The 19,610-nt window shown below is 36.1% G+C and overlaps 1 long non-coding RNA gene across 1 annotated transcript; it reads right to left on the bottom strand.

The window, feature by feature from the left end:
- Positions 1-560: 560 nt before the first annotated feature.
- On the bottom strand, positions 561-19,377 carry LOC127547141 (uncharacterized). Its single transcript, XR_007950080.1, has 3 exons — positions 19,035-19,377; positions 18,713-18,821; positions 561-770 (listed from the first exon to the last, which is right to left on the bottom strand). It is a non-coding gene; the product is annotated as an uncharacterized LOC127547141 (long non-coding RNA).
- Positions 19,378-19,610: the final 233 nt, after the last annotated feature.

The raw sequence follows: 19,610 nt of genomic DNA on the forward strand, positions 1-19,610 counted from the left end.
TGGCCAAGGTTCCACTTGGCATTTTGTTCCACAAGATCATCATAACAAGATGGCAGAAATTCAATGAAGCAAGCTTTGTGCCTATTCAGTATCTTTCGTTCCCAGAATACAGACTAAGCCTTAAGAAGTGAGCTTCATGTGAATAAACACCCCTAACAAAAATCATAGGGTCACAGATCTAGAGCTGGAAGCAATCTTCAGTGAATTCAATTCTTTCATTTTATAGATGAGGAAATCTAACCTTATAGAGTTTACTTTATTTGTCTGGGATCTCAAATCATTTGTCTTATTGTTAGGGATACTTTATAGATTCTATAAGGGTTTTCTTTAATTGTGGGATATACCTAGACATCATCCATTATATTGAGCTTCCAAGGTTAGGTGAACCTCTTAGGGAAATACCCCTATATCATACACATGCTAAGTCAACCTGTATTGAAAAACTCTTTATTCTGGTCTTGCACTAAGTAAGAGCCAGACACACGCCAGCCATCCAGAAGAAGGGAGCCAGGGTTGGCAAATCCCCAAACCTTGCTTTAAAATGTCAACCTCCTCCTTGTTTCAGATTATAAGGCGCTACTCGTTTATGGATCAATGGAGAGCTGTCTCCTCCCCCTGAAAGAAGTACCTTTTATGTGCCTTTTAACTTGGGTATTTAATCATCCTCCGTGTTGATGAGAGCTGAAGAGGGGTGCAGAGAGAGAGAGGATGCGTACAACTCATGAAAAATTAATGGATTCCCACATCAGACCACCCAGGCAACATTTCTCCTGGAATAAATGAAAAAAGAAAGATGTTTCTAATTGAAACTTGAATCCTCCATCTAGATCTCCATGTTAAAGCATTTAGCAAAAATTTTCCCCAAAAAATGTTCATTTTTGAGGAGGGAATTTTGCAAGGACAACAGGAGGTTTTATTTAATTTCAATCACCACCATTAGCTCTTTGCAAATAGTTTAAAATTCTTTTGTTTCATGATGTAGTATGGAGTTCTTTTAAGAAAATAGCACCAAATAAACTTGATAAATAATGGCTTTTCTTGGAAAACGAGAATTATTGACTCTTTGAAAATGTAATTTTAAATTATACTAGCATATACTCCAAGGAAGCCAAAGACAGAAAGAATACTTCTTATATATCCAGATATTCATAGCAGCACTTTAAAAAAGTTGCATAGAACATTATATCTATGAGTAGTCATATCCTGAAACCTCAAATTTCTTAACTGTAAAAATTATTTGTATAGAGTAAATAACCTATAAAGTCCCTTCTGTCTCTAAATCAAGAATCTGATGATTGGGAAATGAGTGTATAATTGTGTTATATGAATGTAATGGAGTTTTTTTTTTTTTGCAGTAAGAATATGAATATAGGGAATTTAGTGAAAAATGAGAAAATTTATTTACTGATCAGAGCAAGGTAAAAAGGACCAAAGTAATATATAAATTGATTTCAATAATGGAAATGAAAAGAATACTTAAAGGAAGCTAAACTTTGAGCAATTGTAATTATCAATGTTGGCTCCAAGGAACTGATATTGAAACATGTCTTTCATATGAAGCCTTTTTGTATTTCCCTAGTTGCTAATTACTTCCCTCCCTCCCTCCAAATACCTCTTGGATTTATTTTGTATCTTTTTCATATGTACCACTTAATGTACACATAATTTCCACAATTCCAATCATTTTCAAGCATTCCAAAAGAATATAAGTGTTTTGGGGACAGAGATTGTTTCATCTTTATCTGTCTATTGACAGTGTTTAGCACAGTTCTTAGCATCTAATAAGTGATTAATAAATACTGGCTGTTTAATTGGTTTGAAAAGATTTCACTAAAACTTTTTTCCTCTAATTATACAGAAGATTTCAAGGAAATATATTTGCAGAGTTAGGATGCTGCAGTTGTAAATATTTGGTTTTGTGGGTGCCAAAAAATGCTTGGAATCCTTTTCTCTTTCAGAGCTAAAGAAAACAAGAGCTAGACAGGCTTTTACAGATCATCTAGTCAGGTCTTTGTTCTGAAGTTTATGCTCAAGTCATCTTTACTTAAGTTATTTTCTTCTATTAGAGTATTGATTAGAAGTTGCATGTACAGTTTTCCTTGATGTCCTGACTGTTACAATGGATTAAATGTATTTCAAATAGATGGGCTGCAAGATGGGTTTTTAAATATGCAGGATGACAGGGCAGGAAGTCTATATGGTATGGAATAATGACACACACTTCTGAAAACTTAAAAGACTGTCAACTTCTATGCTTGCCAGTAATAGCCACTTTTAAAGATAATTGCCACCCATGTGTCATTTATGAAAAGTGCTCAGGAAGTGGACTTAGCCTATAGCATGAAGGATTTAGATTAACTGGGAAGAACTTTCAGATGCTAATGCCTAACCTTTGCATTTCCTTCCCTAGAAGGAACTACAAAAAAAAGATGCAATGGCAAGGGCAGAGAGTACCCGACCAATCCAGTCGTAAGAGTGCAATCATCTTCCTTTTCTTTTGTTCTTTGGTTACCTTCTGATCTTTGAAATTAAAAGTGCTTGAATTCAGCACTTGAATGGAGAGTTTTGGTCAAAGGCAATTTTGCCAGCAATAACAACAATAATATTAGCAGCTGGTATTTCTATAGTGCTTTAAGGTGAACAAGATTCTTGTTTCCTAAGTTTCCATCATATTGTAAGTTGTGAGTAGTAATGGAGTATATTTTTTTTAGGAACCCCACTATGGACAAATATCTTGGGTTAGGAACAGTAGGAACTGAAAAAAATGGATTAGATATCATTCCTTTAATCTAGGAGTTTACTATTTAAGAAGTAAAGAGTTAAAAAATATAACTAACACTACAAAGCCAAGCATATAGAAAAGAAATACAAATGGTTAATTCTTAGAATGAAAAACGTAGGAGAGAAATGATGCCATATATTTAGATTAAAAAAAGAAGATTCTATAAAATTGAGATTTTCTAAGCTAACTCCCTCATATCACAGATGTGGAAAAACAAGTGAAGAAAAGTGGTCACATCAGAAAAGGAAACAATGGAGTCGAGATTTGAACCGAGTTCCTCTGATCTAATGCACTTTCCTTCCTGCTTCACAGATGGTAATTTGGAATTTGAAATCAGTGAGCAGAAAAATTAACTCACCCTCACTACTTATCACCTAGATTATTGCCGTAGGTAGCCATCCTACTTCAAATCTCTCTCCACTCCAGCCTATCCTCCATTTAGTTACAAGTGATTTTATTTAGGTGGCTCAATCTTACAGTGCCATACTCCACCCCACTCCCACTCAACAAACTCTAATGGTCTCTTATTGCATCAGAGGTCAACTATAAATTCCTGTGCGACATTTAAAGCTTCACAACCAGCCCATATGCTACAAATTCAGTTTTCTTACACTTTATTCTCCTTCTCACTTACTGTCCTACATACACGAAGTGCTATGGTTTTGTACTGGATGATATCTAGGCTTAGAATACATTCCTTTTTCATCTCTACCTTTTTTCCCTTAGTTTCTTTCAAAAACTCATACTAAGTATTAGTTTCTTCCCGAAACTCTTGCTGTTCTCCTCTCCTGCCCTCCCTCCCCAAAATAAATTTTATAATTTTTTTGTATGTATACATATTGTCTCCCCCATTAGAATTAAGCTTCTTGAGGGTAGGATCCATTTAGTTTTGTATTTCAAATCTTTAGAAAAAATGTCTGGCTCAAAATAAGCACTTAATAGAGGCTTGTTGGTTGATTGATTGATTGATGAAATGTGGGAGACTCCAAACAGATAAGGTCTAATTAAACCTAAAAGTCTGCTGTATTACATTGTAGTATGATTCCTTGGATGAATGTACTTGAGTGCTCCAGACACTGTAGCTGCCAAGTGTGGTAAACTGGCCAAAAGATTAGTTATGTTTAATGAAGCTTCAAAGCATCTCAGTTCTTCTGCCCTAATGTCAGTGAGATCTTTGTTAACTATTTTACTCATAGTATCTCATAGCCTAGTAAATGGTACAAATATAATTCTTCTAAAATTATAGACGAGAAACTGAGGCTCATATTCACACTTACCCATATTCACACAATAAGTAATAAAATCACAACTTCATCCTGATTTTCTGATTCCAAATAATGATGATGATTATGATAATAATAATCACAGTTAACATTTATATAGAACTCACTTTGTGCCAAGAACTGTGCTAAGTAGTTATTATCTCATTTAACTCTCACAATAACCCTGGGAGATAAATATTATTATTCCTATTTTAGAGAGACTGTAACTGAGGTTAATAGGATCATACAGCAAGTAACAAAATCAGAACTTGACCATCATTTTCTGACTTAAGGGTTTAGTTTTCCTCTCACTACACCACACTTGATGATCATTTTACTTTATGGACCTTGAGGCCTTATTCTGGACTTTTCACCTGAGAGCAAATAAAGATCCATTTTGGGAAATGGAAACTCATTCCTTGGAGTTAGGGTGGGGGAGCAGGGGGTAAAAAAAAGAGTGGAGGAAGAAAAGGGAAAACCAAAATTTTTCTGGAATATTTCCAACTTTAATTTTAAAAGTTTAGCCACTCACCAAGAGAACTCAATGAGTTATTAATGTCTGCCATGTACCATTTTTCATACTGTCATTTTTATTTACATTAAAAATATGCCCACCTCTTCCAGAGAAACTCCTCCCAGCACCCACAGAAATATTTGCCAGTCATCATAGCATGATTGGCTATCATAGCACCAAAGAGATAGAAATGACTGGTTTTCCCCCTTCCCCATCATTGCTCAGGCAGTCAGTTGAACAGATGTGACAGTTCCATATATCTATAAGAAAGAAGCATGATTAAATATAAAACATAACTCCCTCAGTCCTGATTTCTAGAATATATGTGCTGGGCATTATTTAGAATACTCTTTACAAATTCCCAGGATATCATTAGCTTGCTGCTGCCGCTAACAGGTCATCAATATGCAAGAGAATTACAGTAACACTCCTGTAAGAAGATTTCTTAGTTATTAGGCCCATTTCTGATAATAATTCTCATTAGACTTTGTTGTCTTTTTAAATAAAAAATGACACTCTCCTTATGCTAAAGGTTAGAATCTTATCCTAATGTTTGACCCACAATATCCTTCGAGAGTTATAAAAATTAGATTATATAACCTCATATTACTATCTAATGAACATCGTGAAGCTCAGGCCCAATGAGAGGAAGAAAAGACATAGGAATTTATGTTTTAATAATCCTGCTTAGATTAGTGCATGTCGCTGTGGGCAGGCCTCTGATGGGTGCAGTGGAGACTGCAGCTTTTTCCAGAGAACCATGGCAATATTTCTTCAGGTAGTAAATTGTTGCTTTTTAAGATTGCCTACATTCTGCTAAGGGAAGACTGTAGTTTAGTCTAAATTCTCTTGCATCAAAGCATTTGGGGAAAATGCTACTTGGCCAGCAATGAAGGACATTTATTAAGATATCTATTGGCAAGACACATATTTAATTAATTAACGTGGACAAAGTGCAAAACACATCTCCACAAGGACCTTTGCTTTGTACTATAGAATCCCTATTTTCCTTCAGAAAACTTCAGAGTCCACCTCCTACTTGTGGTCTTTCTTAATTCTCCCAATTATTTTCTCTCTCTTGAAATTACTTTGCATTCTTTTATTAATATATACTTTTATACTGTTATATCTATCCTCTTCCCTCAAGTGTGAAATATACCCATCTTGAAGGTAAGGACTAAATTGTTTTTCTCTATATACAGCCTGTTTCTGAGTGGGGATATGGCCAAGAGCTGAACTATGAGTCTGCTTTGAAGTCCATCTCTATCAAATCCTGTCTGGATCACTCTGAACAAATCACTTAAGTGTTCATTATCCTGTCCAGTCTCCAGTAGAAGGTACAGGAAGGTACAAGTAGTTTCAATTTTTAGAGGTCCCTATACCACTGAAATAAGGTGGATGGAAACAAGAAATCCCTAGTCCCAAGCTCACTACATTTTCCAAAGTAGCTTCTTAAATGTTCATTGGATTTATTTGTTGAAAAATTCTTCTACATAGGATTTTCTAAAAATTCTAAACAACTGTTTATTCAACTTAAATTTCAACTTTTCTAATTCAACTCTAACAGTCAATCAGAAGAATTCCTTAGGAGGCTTCCAGAGACACAGTTTTAGATGATCAGGATGCCAGGAGTGATATATAGAATGTGGGGATTTTTTTAAGCAGGAAAGCTATTTTTATGATAATTCTCCCTGGTAAGTGAAAGTTTGTGTTGGGTTTGGCAGCAGTACATTATGGCAATTAGACTGAAATCAGCTGATCTTTATTGAGCATCCATTATGATATAGACATAAGGATGGTACAAGGGGGAAAGAGACTTGTAATTCCACTGATATAGAGAATTCCTTAATAAGGAAACTTCTTCTTCCAAATGTTCCTAAAATGTTTTGGGATAATTTAAGAAGGAGAAAATATTTTTAGCTAGATGAATTAGGAAAGACTAAATGAAGGGACTGACTCCTGAGCTGAGCCTTGAATGAAGAGAAGGATCATCAAAGGAATTCTAAGCTGAAAATATTATTAGCATTACATTTTAGAACGTTTCATTTTTTGCACCACTACAATTTGAGTGATTTCATAGGGTTTATAAGATCATAAATGAAAGAGATGGACCAGGAGTTCCTCAGTTTAGCTACTGGTTGTGGGGGGGAAGGTATTCAAGGAGGAAAATCTCAAGAAAAGGTGGTACTTCAAAAAAACATTTTATGGGATTTTGTTAATGCTTTTCTGGGTCTCTGTGTGATGAGGGTATATAAGGTCTTCCTATCTATCAACATGCTATTTAAGAGGGCCTCCTACACAACCTGCTAAAGTAAATACATAGATGGATAGATGGGTAAACAAATAGAGTATGTATGTATATGTGATGTGTATATATACATGTTTCTATGTACTATATATATACATATAAAGGGACTTCCAATCCCTTTAAAGGCTATTAGTAAATGATCAATACTTACAAAACAGAATATGTCACAAATGATGTATAATGACAAGAGCTATAAGATTCTGAAGCTTCCTTACACTTGGGTATATGCAGTTTATTAGACCAGCAAATGAATTGGAACCACATTTTTCTAGCTGACAAACTCTTTGGAAAATAAGTATCTATTTTAAATTAATTAATTAATGGGGTTTTTTGGACATTTTTTTGGAATATTGAACTCTATCATGTGAGGTACCAGAGACAAGATATTTTAGAATAACAACAGCAAAAAGTAAGCCTTTCTTTTGGTCCCACTGATTGTTAGCAGAATTCTCTTTCCTTAATTATGGAAAGATGTCCCCAAAATAAATGACTGAAGAGGTGTCTTGGTACAGTTTCAACTTAAGAGAGAGTCTGCCAGATCTTGGAAGGTGAGTATTTTGGAATCATCAGCCTTTCTCTACAGCTGTGGTCATGACTGATGGCTACATAAATTCTACAGAGTTTTGAAGTAAATGTCTTTCAACTTAACCTCTGCATCTATTTCCTCTCCTTTACAAAACACAGAATCTCAAAACTGAAAAGGACCTCAGAGAGAACCTAATCTAACCCATCCTTGATCCCATCAATAATATGTCTAACAAGTGGTCAGCCAGAAATCCAGTGCTCCTGTCTCTAATTAAAGACTTCCACTAGGAGATGATCTCCCTGGGGCTCCCCTTCAACTCTATTTGTTAAGAGACCTCTTAACTTTTTTTTGTTTTTTCCTTTTATTTTTTATTTCCATGCTTGAAATTTACTCCCTCATAAGTCCAATCTCTAAGAATCCTTTAGTTTCTTTCTTCCTCAGGTCATGTGTCATTTTCTTCACGGGGCCTTTATTATCACCCATTTGGTGGTTTTTGCCATCTCCCCTACTATATTGGGGCGGGGGAGAGAGAGAGAGAGAGAGAGAGAGAGAGAGAGAGAGAGAGAGAGAGAGAGAGAAAAGGAGGAAAGAAGGAAAGAAGGAAAGAAGGAAGGAAGAGAGGGAGAGAGGGAGGGAAAAAGAGGGAGGAAGGGAAGGAAAGACAAGACAGAGACCAGAAGACAGACAGATACAGAGACCAACAGAAAGGGAGACTCAGAGACACACAGAGATAAATTAAGGAACAAATAAATGAATGAATGAATGAATAAGTAATATAGCCTTGTATTTATTTTATATTATTGATAGAATATAAGCTTCTTGAAAGCAAGCAGTGTTCATTTCTGGTTTTGTATCTCAACATCTAGCACAGTACCTAGAACAAAGTATGCATTTGAAAAATGCTTATTGATTGATTCATTAATACTGAAACCAAATTGAACTTTCTTTAGCTTCTACCCATTTCCCTGAGTTTTGCTTTCTGAGCCAACCTGAGCCAAGTCCAATTCCTCTTCTGCCTTAAGTCTCTTTTCTAATATTTTTATGCAATCTTTACATGTAATAGAATGTGATTTCTTTCATTATATGCCCTCTTAAATCGTGGATACACATCCTAAAATGTTAAGCCCAGAATTGAATACAATAGTCCAGGTGTGATGTGTAAAGAGCTGATTATCACAGAACATACCTTCTCCAATAAATTCAATCATTACTTTAATGTATTACATAATATTATTGAGTTTTTTGGGTTACCATATCACACTGGTGGACTTTAGTCCACTAAAACCTGAGATCTTAATACAAACTATTGTTTAGCTTTGGTCCCCAAACCTTTACATAATTAGGTTTTTTTTTTAACCCAAGTAATTCCTATTTATTCCTACTAAATTTCATCTTATTATGTCTGCCCATTGTTCTAGCCTGTGAGACTTCCTTAGAGTCCTTCATCCAACCTGTTAGCTATTCCTCCTAGCTTTATGTCACCTGAAAATTTGACAAGCATTTTTTTATCCCTTCATTAAAACAACAAAAACATTGAAAAGCACAGATCTAAGAACTGATCTCAGGAACCTTTCTCCAAGTTTACATCAAACCCAATAATGACTATTCTTTGGATGAAGTCCAGTTCATAATTCTCATAACTATACTCTCATCTATTATACATATCCTTACTTTATCTAGAAAGAGAACATGAGGGACTTGGTCAAAAGCTTTGCTGAAATCTACTGTAAGTGAATGATGTCTCTGTGATGCTTCTGATCTACCCTAGTCTAGTTACCCTATAAAAATGGAAATTAGGGTAATATGACAAGACAGACCCATTCTTCATGAAGCCACATAAGCTTTTAGTGATCCCTACATTCCTTTATAAATGTTTACAATTATTGCTGCTGTTCAGTTATGTCCAACTCTTTGTGACCCCATTTGGATTTTTCTTGGCAAAGACATTGAAACGGTTTGCCATTTCCTTCTCCAGCTTATTTTACAAATAAGGAAAGTGAGGCAAATGGGGTTAAGTGTCTTCCTCAAAGTCACACAGCTAATAAGTATTTGAGGTCAGATTTAAATTCAAGTCTTCTTGACTCCAGGCCCCAGAGCTCTATCCACTCTACCATCATCTAGCTGACTCAAATACTCACAAATCTGCTTTTAATTCTTTTTTTCTAAAAAAGATCACCAGGAATAAAATTCTATTCATTCATCTTTATTTTTCTAGTCCCTTTTGTCTCCCTACATATCCTGATCAATTGTGCCATTTTGAAAGTTGTCCAGAGTTCACTTTTCAGAAGAAAAGTGGACCTGATAACTCCCTCAAATTCCAGTATGTTTTGATGGGTCACATCACAGGGATATTTTTCTTTCATTAATTCATTCATCCTGTCATTCATTCTATGGATATTTATGGAATTCTTACTTTTACACTTTAAAGAAGGACCACAGAGAGAATTCAAAGAAATGATTCTTGAATAATGGCATTTTAGGCATTCTATTATATATGTCAGAGAGATATTTAGGGCAGGCTGGCCCCAACAGCACCCCTAGGATCAAACCTTGTAATTGATCAAATACTCCACTTCCATATAAGGCTCAGGCTTTGTAGTACTTCTGTAAAAAATTACCATTAGAATCAAAACTCCAAAGAGAATTGTCAGTATTGTCTGTGATCCCATGCTCCCCAAATACTTTCAGTTTATTTTATGCCAAGAAATATTAGCTTTTCATCTTTTAACATTAATTCTTTTTCTTATGGCGTTTTAGATAGATAGATAGATAGATAGATAGATAGATAGATAGATAGATAGATAGATAGATAGATAGTATCTCCCTTGATTTCCACACAACAGGTTTTTGTTTTTATTCAATTATGTCCTACTCTTGGAGATCCCACTTGGAGTTTTCTTGACAAAAATACTGGAGTTGTTGGCCATTTTCTTCTCCATCTCATTTTGTAATTAAGGAAACTGAGACAATCAGGGTTAAGCAACCTGCGCAGGGTCAGCTAATAAGTGTCTGTGGCCAGATCTGAACTTACAAATATAAGTCTTCCTGACTCTAGGCACAACACTTTATTCACTGCCCTGCCTAGCTATTCCCAATATTAGGAACTACTAGCATAAGTATTCCCATTTTACAGATAAGGAAATTGAGTCTCAGAAAAGCCAAACGTCTTATTGAGCCTCATGTACTATTAAGTTCATAAAGTCAGAGTTCATAAAATCAAAAATAAACTATCTGAATCCAAGTATAACACGCTATCCTTTTCACCTTGCAAACTTTTCTTTTCTGAAAAAATGTCCCTGTTCACACCAATCTGAAGAAACTTCTCTCTCCTTTTGCTGTCTGAATCCCCCATTTGCCATTTATCATACAGTGCCAGCTATTGTTATTAACCTATTTCAAGTCTATCTCCCAGCAAGACTGAACTCTTTGATGACAAAGATCATGTGTTATCTTTCTTTGGAGCTTCCTCTCAATTTATGTTTCTTCTCTCTTTCCCTCCTTCCCTCCATCCTTCCTTCTTCCTTTCCTCTCTCCTTCCTTCTTTCTTCCCCTCTTTCCCTACTTCCTTCTTTCCCTCTTTTCTTCCCACCCTTCTTCCTTCCCTCTTTTCTTCTCTCCCTCCCTCTCTTCCTCCCTCCTCCCTTCTCCCTCTCTCCTCCCTCCTCTCATCCTCCTCCCTCCCTCCCTCCTTTCTTCCTTCCTTCTTTCCTTCCTTCCTTCCTTCCTTCCTTTCTTCCTTCCTTCCTTCCTTTCTTCCTTCCTTCCTTCCTTCCTTCCTTCCTTCCTCCTTCCTTCCTTCCTTCCTTCCTTCCTTCCTTTTTTCCTTTCTTCCTTCCTTCTTTTCTTCCTTCTCTCCTCCCTTCCTTTCTTCCTTTTCTCTCAGCAATTGAGATTAAATGACTTGCCCACAGGCATACAGCTACTATGTGACTGAAGCCACATCTGAAGTCAGGTCTTCCCGGCTTCAGGACCAGTAGTTTATCCACTGTGCTAGACAACTGCCCCTTCCTCATTACCTTTTTCAGCATTCTGTGACTTATATGAGAAGGACCTTGATGTTTTAATCACCATGCCATACATAGGAAAAAATGGAGGCCTAACATCATCTGAGAGTGACAGACCTAGGACTAAGTCTACATACCCTAATTTCCAGTTCAGTTTAACATAAAATTTTGAAATTACATCTTATGTTCTCCATTATTGAAAAGACTTAATAGCTGTTAAGGAAAGTAATGTATTTTAATCTCTAAATTTAACCACCTTTTTCAATTTCATTCAGAAACTGAAAAGTTGGAACACCCCAATAACAGGATAAACTAAGTGGTTATAGCTATCTTCCATTGTTATAACTATAGCAATTTGTATATTCAACACAAACTCAGCATATGAATGTTATGGAATATTATTGTTCTGTAAGAAATGATCAGCAGGATGAATACAGAGAGGCTTGAAGAGACATGAACTGATGCTGAGTGAAATGAGCAGAACTAGGAGATCATTATATACCTCAACAATGATACTGTAGGAGGATGTATTCTGATGAAAGTGGATTTCTTCGACAAAGAGAAGATCTAACTCAGTTTCAATTGATCAAGATGGACAGAAGCAACTACACCCAAAAAAAGAACACTGGGAAAGGAATGTAAACTATTTGCATTTTTGTTTTTCTTCCCAGGTTATTTTTACCTTCTGAATCCAATTCTTCCTGTGCAACAAGAGAACTATTCAGTTCTGCACACATATATTGTATCTAGGATATATGGTGACATATTTAACATGTATAGGACTACTTGCCATCTGGGGGAGGGGAGTGGAAGAAAGGAGGGGAAAAGTCAGAACAGAAGTGAGTGCAAGAGATTATGGTGTGGACTTCCGGCCAAGATGGCGGAGAGGAAATACACTTCTGTGTAATCTCCGTGTTTTTCTCTCACTATTCATTTCATTTCATGCCTCTGAATTAATGCTCGACTGAAAAAAAACCATACAATTACTTACCAAGAGAAACCATCCTTGAGACTCGTCAAGAAAGGTCTGTTTTTGCGCGAGGGCGGGGACGGTATTTGGAAGCAGTCTGCGGGCAGCAGCTGCAACCAGAGCACAGATAGCAGCTCAGAACCGGGTGGAGCGGAGAGGGGGTAGGACGCGATCGCAGCCGTCTCTGCGGTGAGAGCTTTGCTATAGGAGCAAGTCAGCAGCCCAGCAGAGAAGCTAAAAACACCGGGGGTGAAGAATACAATCCCAAACAGCTGGAGTTTCTCGGGACCTGGCCACCCCTCCCCCACAGTGTCTTAGCCCGCTCGGATCTCAGAGCGCTCGGATCTCAGTGCGCAGGCGCCATAGCACAGTAGGACCTGTGCCTCACGAATACCCTGCCCCTCCCCCAAAGAAAGCAGCCTCCATTCAAGGGGTTTTTTTTCCTTCTGTTTCTTTGATAGTTTGTCTTTGATAAATAGACAGAATGAGCAAGAAACTGAAAAAGAATTTAACCCTGGACAGCTTTTATACAGATAAAGAGCAGACTCCAAACCCTGAGGAGACTAAAAACAAACAGTCCCCAGGTGAATCCCAGAAGGAGGAGACCTTATGTCCCTCAGCACAGATGAATCTCATGGAGGAAATTAAAAAGGCTCTCACAAGGGAGCTAGAAGAAAAATGGGAAAAGGAGAGGGAGGCTCTGCAAAAGGAGAGGGAGGCTTGGCAAAAGAGCCTGGAGAAGTCAGTTAAAGAGAGAGTGGATAAAGAAACCAAATCCTTGAAAAATAGGATTAGTGAACTGGAAACAGAAAACAGCTCTCTAAAAAACAAAATTGGCGAAATGGAAAAAAATTCCACAGAACAAAAGAACTCAATTGGACAATTAGAAAAAGATCTTAAAAAAGTGAGTGAAGAAAATACCTCACTGAAAATCAGGGTCGAACAATTGGAATTGAATGACTCGAGGAGACAAGAAGAATCAGTCAAGCAAATCCAAAAAAATCAAACAATGGAAAAGGATGTGAAATACCTTCTGGGGAAGACAACAGACCTGGAAAACAGATCCAGGAGAGACAACCTGAGAATCATCGGACTTCCAGAAAAGTATGATGAAAAAAAAAGCCTGAACACTATCTTCCAGGAAATTATCAAAGAGAACTGCCCGAAGTCATAGAAACAGAAGGTAAAATAGACATTGAAAGAATTCATCGATCCCCTACTGAAAGGGATCCTAAAATCAAAACACCAAGGAATATAGTGGCCAAATGCCAGAACCCTCAGGCAAAGGAAAAAATACTGCAAGCGGCTAGAAAAACCCAATTCAAGTATCAAGGAGCCACAATAAGGATCACCCAGGATCTGGCAGCATCCACATTAAAGGATCGAAGGGCCTGGAATATGATATTCCGAAAGGCTAAGGAACTTGGTATGCAACCAAAAATAACTTACCCAGCGAGATTGAGCATCTTTTTCCAGGGAAGAAGATGGACATTCAACGAAATAAGCGAATTTCATCTATTTCTGATGAAAAAGCCAGAACTTAACAAAAAATTTGATCTACAAGCACAGAACTCAAGAGAAATCTAAAAAGGTAAAGATTAATCTTGGGAACTATATTTCGGCTGTAAAGATGTATAAAGAATACATGTATACCTTGTTCTAGAAACTAGTTGTGGAAAGGACATTGTACTAGAAAAAAGGGAAAGTGGGGGTACTACATTTCATGAAGAGGCAAAGAAAACCTAGTATATCTGAGAGAAAGAATGGAGAGGAATGAAAATAGTGAGTATTTTACTGCTTTCAGAATTGGCATTAAGAGAAGAATTTTAGACATATTCAATCTATGGTGAAACTTCTCCCACCTCATTGAAAAGTGAGAAGGGAAAAGTGAAAAAGGAAGGAATAAACTAAGTGGAAGGGAATACGGTAACTGGGAGGGAAAGGGGTAAGTTGGGGGGGGGAACTCTAAGGGGGGGGAGGGATACTGAAAAAGGGAGGGCTGTGAGAAGCAAGGGGAGCTCACAAGCTTAATACTGGGAAGGGGGGTAAGGGAGGGGGTAAGGGAGTAAGAAGGGAGAAAAGCATAAACCGGGGTTAACAAGATGGCAAGTAATACAGAATTGGTCATTTTAACCATAAATGTGAACGGGGTAAACTCCTCTATAAAGAGGAAGCGGTTAGCAGAATGGATTAAAAGCCAGAATCCTACAATATGTTGTATACAGGAAACACACCTGAAGCGGGGTGATACATGCAGGTTAAAGGTAAAAGGTTGGAGCAAAATCTACTATGCTTCAGGTGAAGCCAAAAAAGCAGGGGTAGCCATCCTGATCTCAGATCAAGCTAAAGCAAAAATTGATCTAATCAAAAGAGATAAGGAAGGGCACTATATCTTGCTAAAGGGTAGAATGAATAATGAAGAAGTATCTATATTAAATATATATGCACCAAGTAGTGTAGCATCTAAATTCCTAAAAGAGAAATTAAGAGAGCTGCAAGAAGAAATAGACAGTAAAACTATAATAGTGGGAGATCTCAACCTTGCACTCTCAGAATTAGATAAATCAAACCACAAAATAAATAAGAAAGAAGTCAAAGAGATAAATAGAATACTAGAAAAATTAGATATGATAGATCTCTGGAGAAAATGTAATGGGGACAGAAAGGAGTACACCTTCTTTTCAGCAGTTCATGGAACTTATACAAAAATTGATCATATATTAGGACATAAAAACCTCAAACTCAAATGCAGTAAGGCAGAAATAGTGAATGAATCCTTTTCAGACCATGATGCATTGAAAATTACATTCAATAAAAAGCCACAGGAAAGTAGACCAAAAAATAATTGGAAACTAAATAATCTCATACTAAAGAATGATTGGGTGAAACAGCAAATTATAGACATAATTAATAACTTCATCCAAGAAAATGATAATAATGAGACATCATACCAAAATGTATGGGATGCAGCCAAAGCGGTAATAAGGGGAAATCTCATATCTCTAGAGGCCTATTTGTATAAAATAGAGAAAGAGAAGGTCAATGAATTGGGCTTGCAACTAAAAATGCTAGAAAAGGAACAAATTAAAAACCCCCAATCAAACACTAAACTTGAAATTCAAAAAATAAAAGGAGAGATCAATAAAATTGAAAGTAAAAAAACTATTGAATTGATTAATAAAACTAAGAGTTGGTTCTATGAAAAAACCAACAAAATAGACAAACCCTTAGTAAATCTGATTAAAAAAAGGAAAGAGGAAAATCAAATTGTTAGTCTTAAAAATGAAAAGGGAGAACTCACCACTAACGAAGAGGAAATTAGAGCAATAATTAGGAGTTACTTTGCCCAACTTTACGCCAATAAATTCGACAACTTAAATGAAATAGAAGAATACCTCCAAAAATATAGCTTACCTAAACTAACAGAGGAAGAAGTAAATATCCTAAACACTCCTATCTCAGAAAAAGAAATAGAACAAACTATCAATCAACTCCCTAAGAAAAAAACCCCAGGACCAGATGGATTTACATCTGAATTCTATCAAACATTTAAAGATCAATTAACTCCAATGCTAAATAAACTATTTGAAGAAGTAGGGATTGAAGGAGTCCTACCAAACTCCTTTTATGACACAGATATGGTACTGATACCTAAACCAGGTAGGCTGAAAACAGAGAAAGAAAATTATAGACCAATCTCCCTAATGAATATTGATGCTAAAATCTTAAATAAAATATTAGCAAAAAGATTACAGAAAATCATCCCCAGGATAATACACTATGACCAAGTAGGATTTATACCAGGAATGCAGGGCTGGTTCAATATTAGGAAAACTATTAACATAATTGACTATATCAACAACCAACCAAACAAAAACCATATGATCATTTCAATAGATGCAGAAAAAGCATTTGATAAAATCCAACAGCCATTCCTAATAAAAACACTTGAGAGCATAGGAATAAAAGGACTTTTCCTTAAAATAGTTAGGAGCATATATTTTAAACCTTCAGTAAGCATCATATGCAATGGGGAAAAACTGGAACCTTTCCCGGTAAGATCTGGAGTGAAGCAAGGTTGCCCACTATCACCATTATTATTCAATATTGTATTAGAAACACTGGCCTCTGCAATAAGAGTCGAGAAAGAGATTAAAGGAATTAGAGTAGGCAATGAGGAAACCAAACTATCACTCTTTGCAGATGATATGATGGTATACCTAGAAAACCCCAGAGATTCTACTAAAAAGCTATTAGAAATAATTCATAATTTTAGCAAAGTAGCAGGATACAAAATAAATCCCCATAAATCCTCAGCATTCTTATACACCACCAACAAAATCCAAGAGCAAGAGATACAAAGAGAAATTCCATTCAAAATAACTGTTGATAGCATAAAATATTTGGGAATATACCTACCAAAGGAAAGTCAGGAATTATATGAGCAAAATTACAAAAAAGTTTTCACACAAATAAAGTCAGACTTAAATAATTGGAAAAATATTAAGTGCTCTTGGATAGGCCGAGCAAATATAATAAAGATGACAATACTCCCTAAACTAATCTATTTATTTAGTGCTATACCAATCAGACTTCCAAGAAAATATTTTAATGATTTAGAAAAAATAACAACAAAATTCATATGGAACAATAAAAAGTCGAGAATCTCAAGGGAATTAATGAAAAAAAAATCAAATGAAGGTGGTCTAGCTGTACCTGATCTAAAATTATATTATAAAGCAGCAGTCACCAAAACCATCTGGTATTGGCTTAGAAATAGATTAGTTGATCAGTGGAAAAGGTTAGGTTCACAAGACAGAATAGTCAACTATAGCAATCTAGTGTTTGACAAACCCAAAGATTCTAAATTTTGGGATAAGATTTCATTATTTGATAAAAACTGCTGGGATAACTGGAAATTAGTATGGCAGAAATTAGGCAAGGACCCACACTTAACACCACATACCAAGATAAGATCAAAATGGGTCCATGACCTAGGCATAAAGAACGAGATTATAAATAAATTAGAGGAACATAGGATAGTTTATCTCTCAGACTTGTGGAGGAGAAAGAAATTTGTGACCAAAGATGAACTAGAGACCATTACCAATCACAAAATAGAAAATTTTGATTATATCAAATTAAAAAGCCTTTGTACAAACAGAACGAATGCAAACAAGATTAGTAGGGAAGTAACTAACTGGGAAAACATCTTTACAATTAAAGGTTCTGATAAAGGCCTCATTTCCAAAATATATAGAGAACTGACTCAAATTTATAAAAAATCAAGCCATTCTCCAATTGATAAATGGTCAAAGGATATGAACAGACAATTTTCAGATGAAGAAATTGAAACTATTACCACTCACATGAAAGAGTGTTCCAAATCACTATTGATCAGAGAAATGCAAATTAAGACAACTCTGAGATATCACTACACTCCTGTCAGATTGGCTAAGATGACAGGAAAAAACAATGATGAATGTTGGAGGGGATGCGGGAAAACGGGGACATTGATGCATTGTTGGTGGAGTTGTGAACGAATCCAGCCATTCTGGAGAGCGATCTGGAATTATGCCCAAAAAGTTATCAAACTGTGCATACCCTTTGATCCAACAGTGTTTCTATTGGGCTTATACCCCAAAGAGATACTAAAAAAGGGAAGGGGACCTGTATGTGCCAAAATGTTTGTAGCAGCCCTGTTTGTAGTGGCTAGAAACTGGAAAATGAATGGATGCCCATCAATTGGAGAATGGCTGGGTAAATTGTGGTATATGAATGTTATGGAATATTATTGCTCTGTAAGGAATGACCAGCAGGATGAATACAGAGAGGCTTGAAGAGACATGAACTGATGCTAAGTGAAATGAGCAGAACTAGGAGATCATTATATACCTCAACAACGATACTGTAGGAGGATGTATTCTGATGAAAGTGGATTTCTTCGACAAAGAGAAGATCTAACTCAGTTTCAATTGATCAAGATGGACAGAAGCAACTACACCCAAAAAAAGAACACTGGGAAAGGAATGTAAACTATTTGCATTTTTGTTTTTCTTCCCAGGTTATTTTTACCTTCTGAATCCAATTCTTCCTGTGCAACAAGAGAACTATTCAGTTCTGCACACATATATTGTATCTAGGATATACGGTGACATATTTAACATGTATAGGACTACTTGCCATCTGGGGGAGGGGAGTGGAAGAAAGGAGGGGAAAAGTCAGAACAGAAGTGAGTGCAAGAGATTATGGTGTAAAAAAATTACCCAGGCATGGGTTCTGTCAATAAAAAGTTATAATTATTAAAATAAAAAAAATTTTTTTTAATTATTAAAAAAACACAAACCCAGAAGCTGCAGGAGGTCAGGATGTCATGGATTCGAATCTTGCTTCTAGTATCTCCTGTTTCACTAAAAGCTAGATAAAGTAAATTTTCTTGCTCTCATTTTCCTCATCTGTAAAATGAAAGTAATAATACCTATAATATTAGGAAGAAGCTGATGGCACAGTGGATAGGGCACTGTGCCTAGTCTCAGGAAAATTTGAATTCAAATTTCACCTCAGACATTGATTAGCTATGTGACCCTTAAATCACTTTTACCAAGCCACTTAACCTCTGCTTGCCTCAGTTTCTTCAATGATAAAATGGAAGTAATAGTGGCACCTACCTCTCCAGAAGTACAGAGGTACAGAGATGTAATCTTTTGTGAGGATCAAATATTATCATGTATGTAAAGTGCTTTGCAAATTCCAGAGTGCTATAAATGTCAGCTAATTAAATAATCCCTATCATTCTATTCCATTTGAATGTCCCATTATGCCATCAAGTTCTACGCCAAAATCTCTTGTTTTTTAGTTTTGTCAATGATACTATTATCCTCTGAATTTATCAATTGGTCAATCCTTTAACCACCCAAGTCTGAAGTGTCAATCATCATCTTTGAGTCTTCTTTTGTTTCCTGCTTCCAATCATTTATTCCCATCATTCCTCTTTATTTTCACTATATTCAACCCTACTCAGACTATTCTTATCTCTCAATTCCTTTCCTCTAGCCCATCCATGCTATACAAGTTAATCTTCCTAAATGACTCTGATTCATGGTATTCCAACAACTCAAAATTTTTCCAGGCTTTACATTGTCTAGGAAACAAAGCCCAAATTCTTTATCCTGTCATTCAATAGCCTTTATGACCTGGCCCAAATTTATCTTGCCTGTTTTATCTACTACTTTTTTCTTGCCATA

Source organism: Antechinus flavipes, chromosome 2 (genome assembly GCF_016432865.1).
Source record: "Antechinus flavipes isolate AdamAnt ecotype Samford, QLD, Australia chromosome 2, AdamAnt_v2, whole genome shotgun sequence".
Classification (NCBI taxonomy): Eukaryota; Metazoa; Chordata; class Mammalia; order Dasyuromorphia; family Dasyuridae; genus Antechinus; species Antechinus flavipes.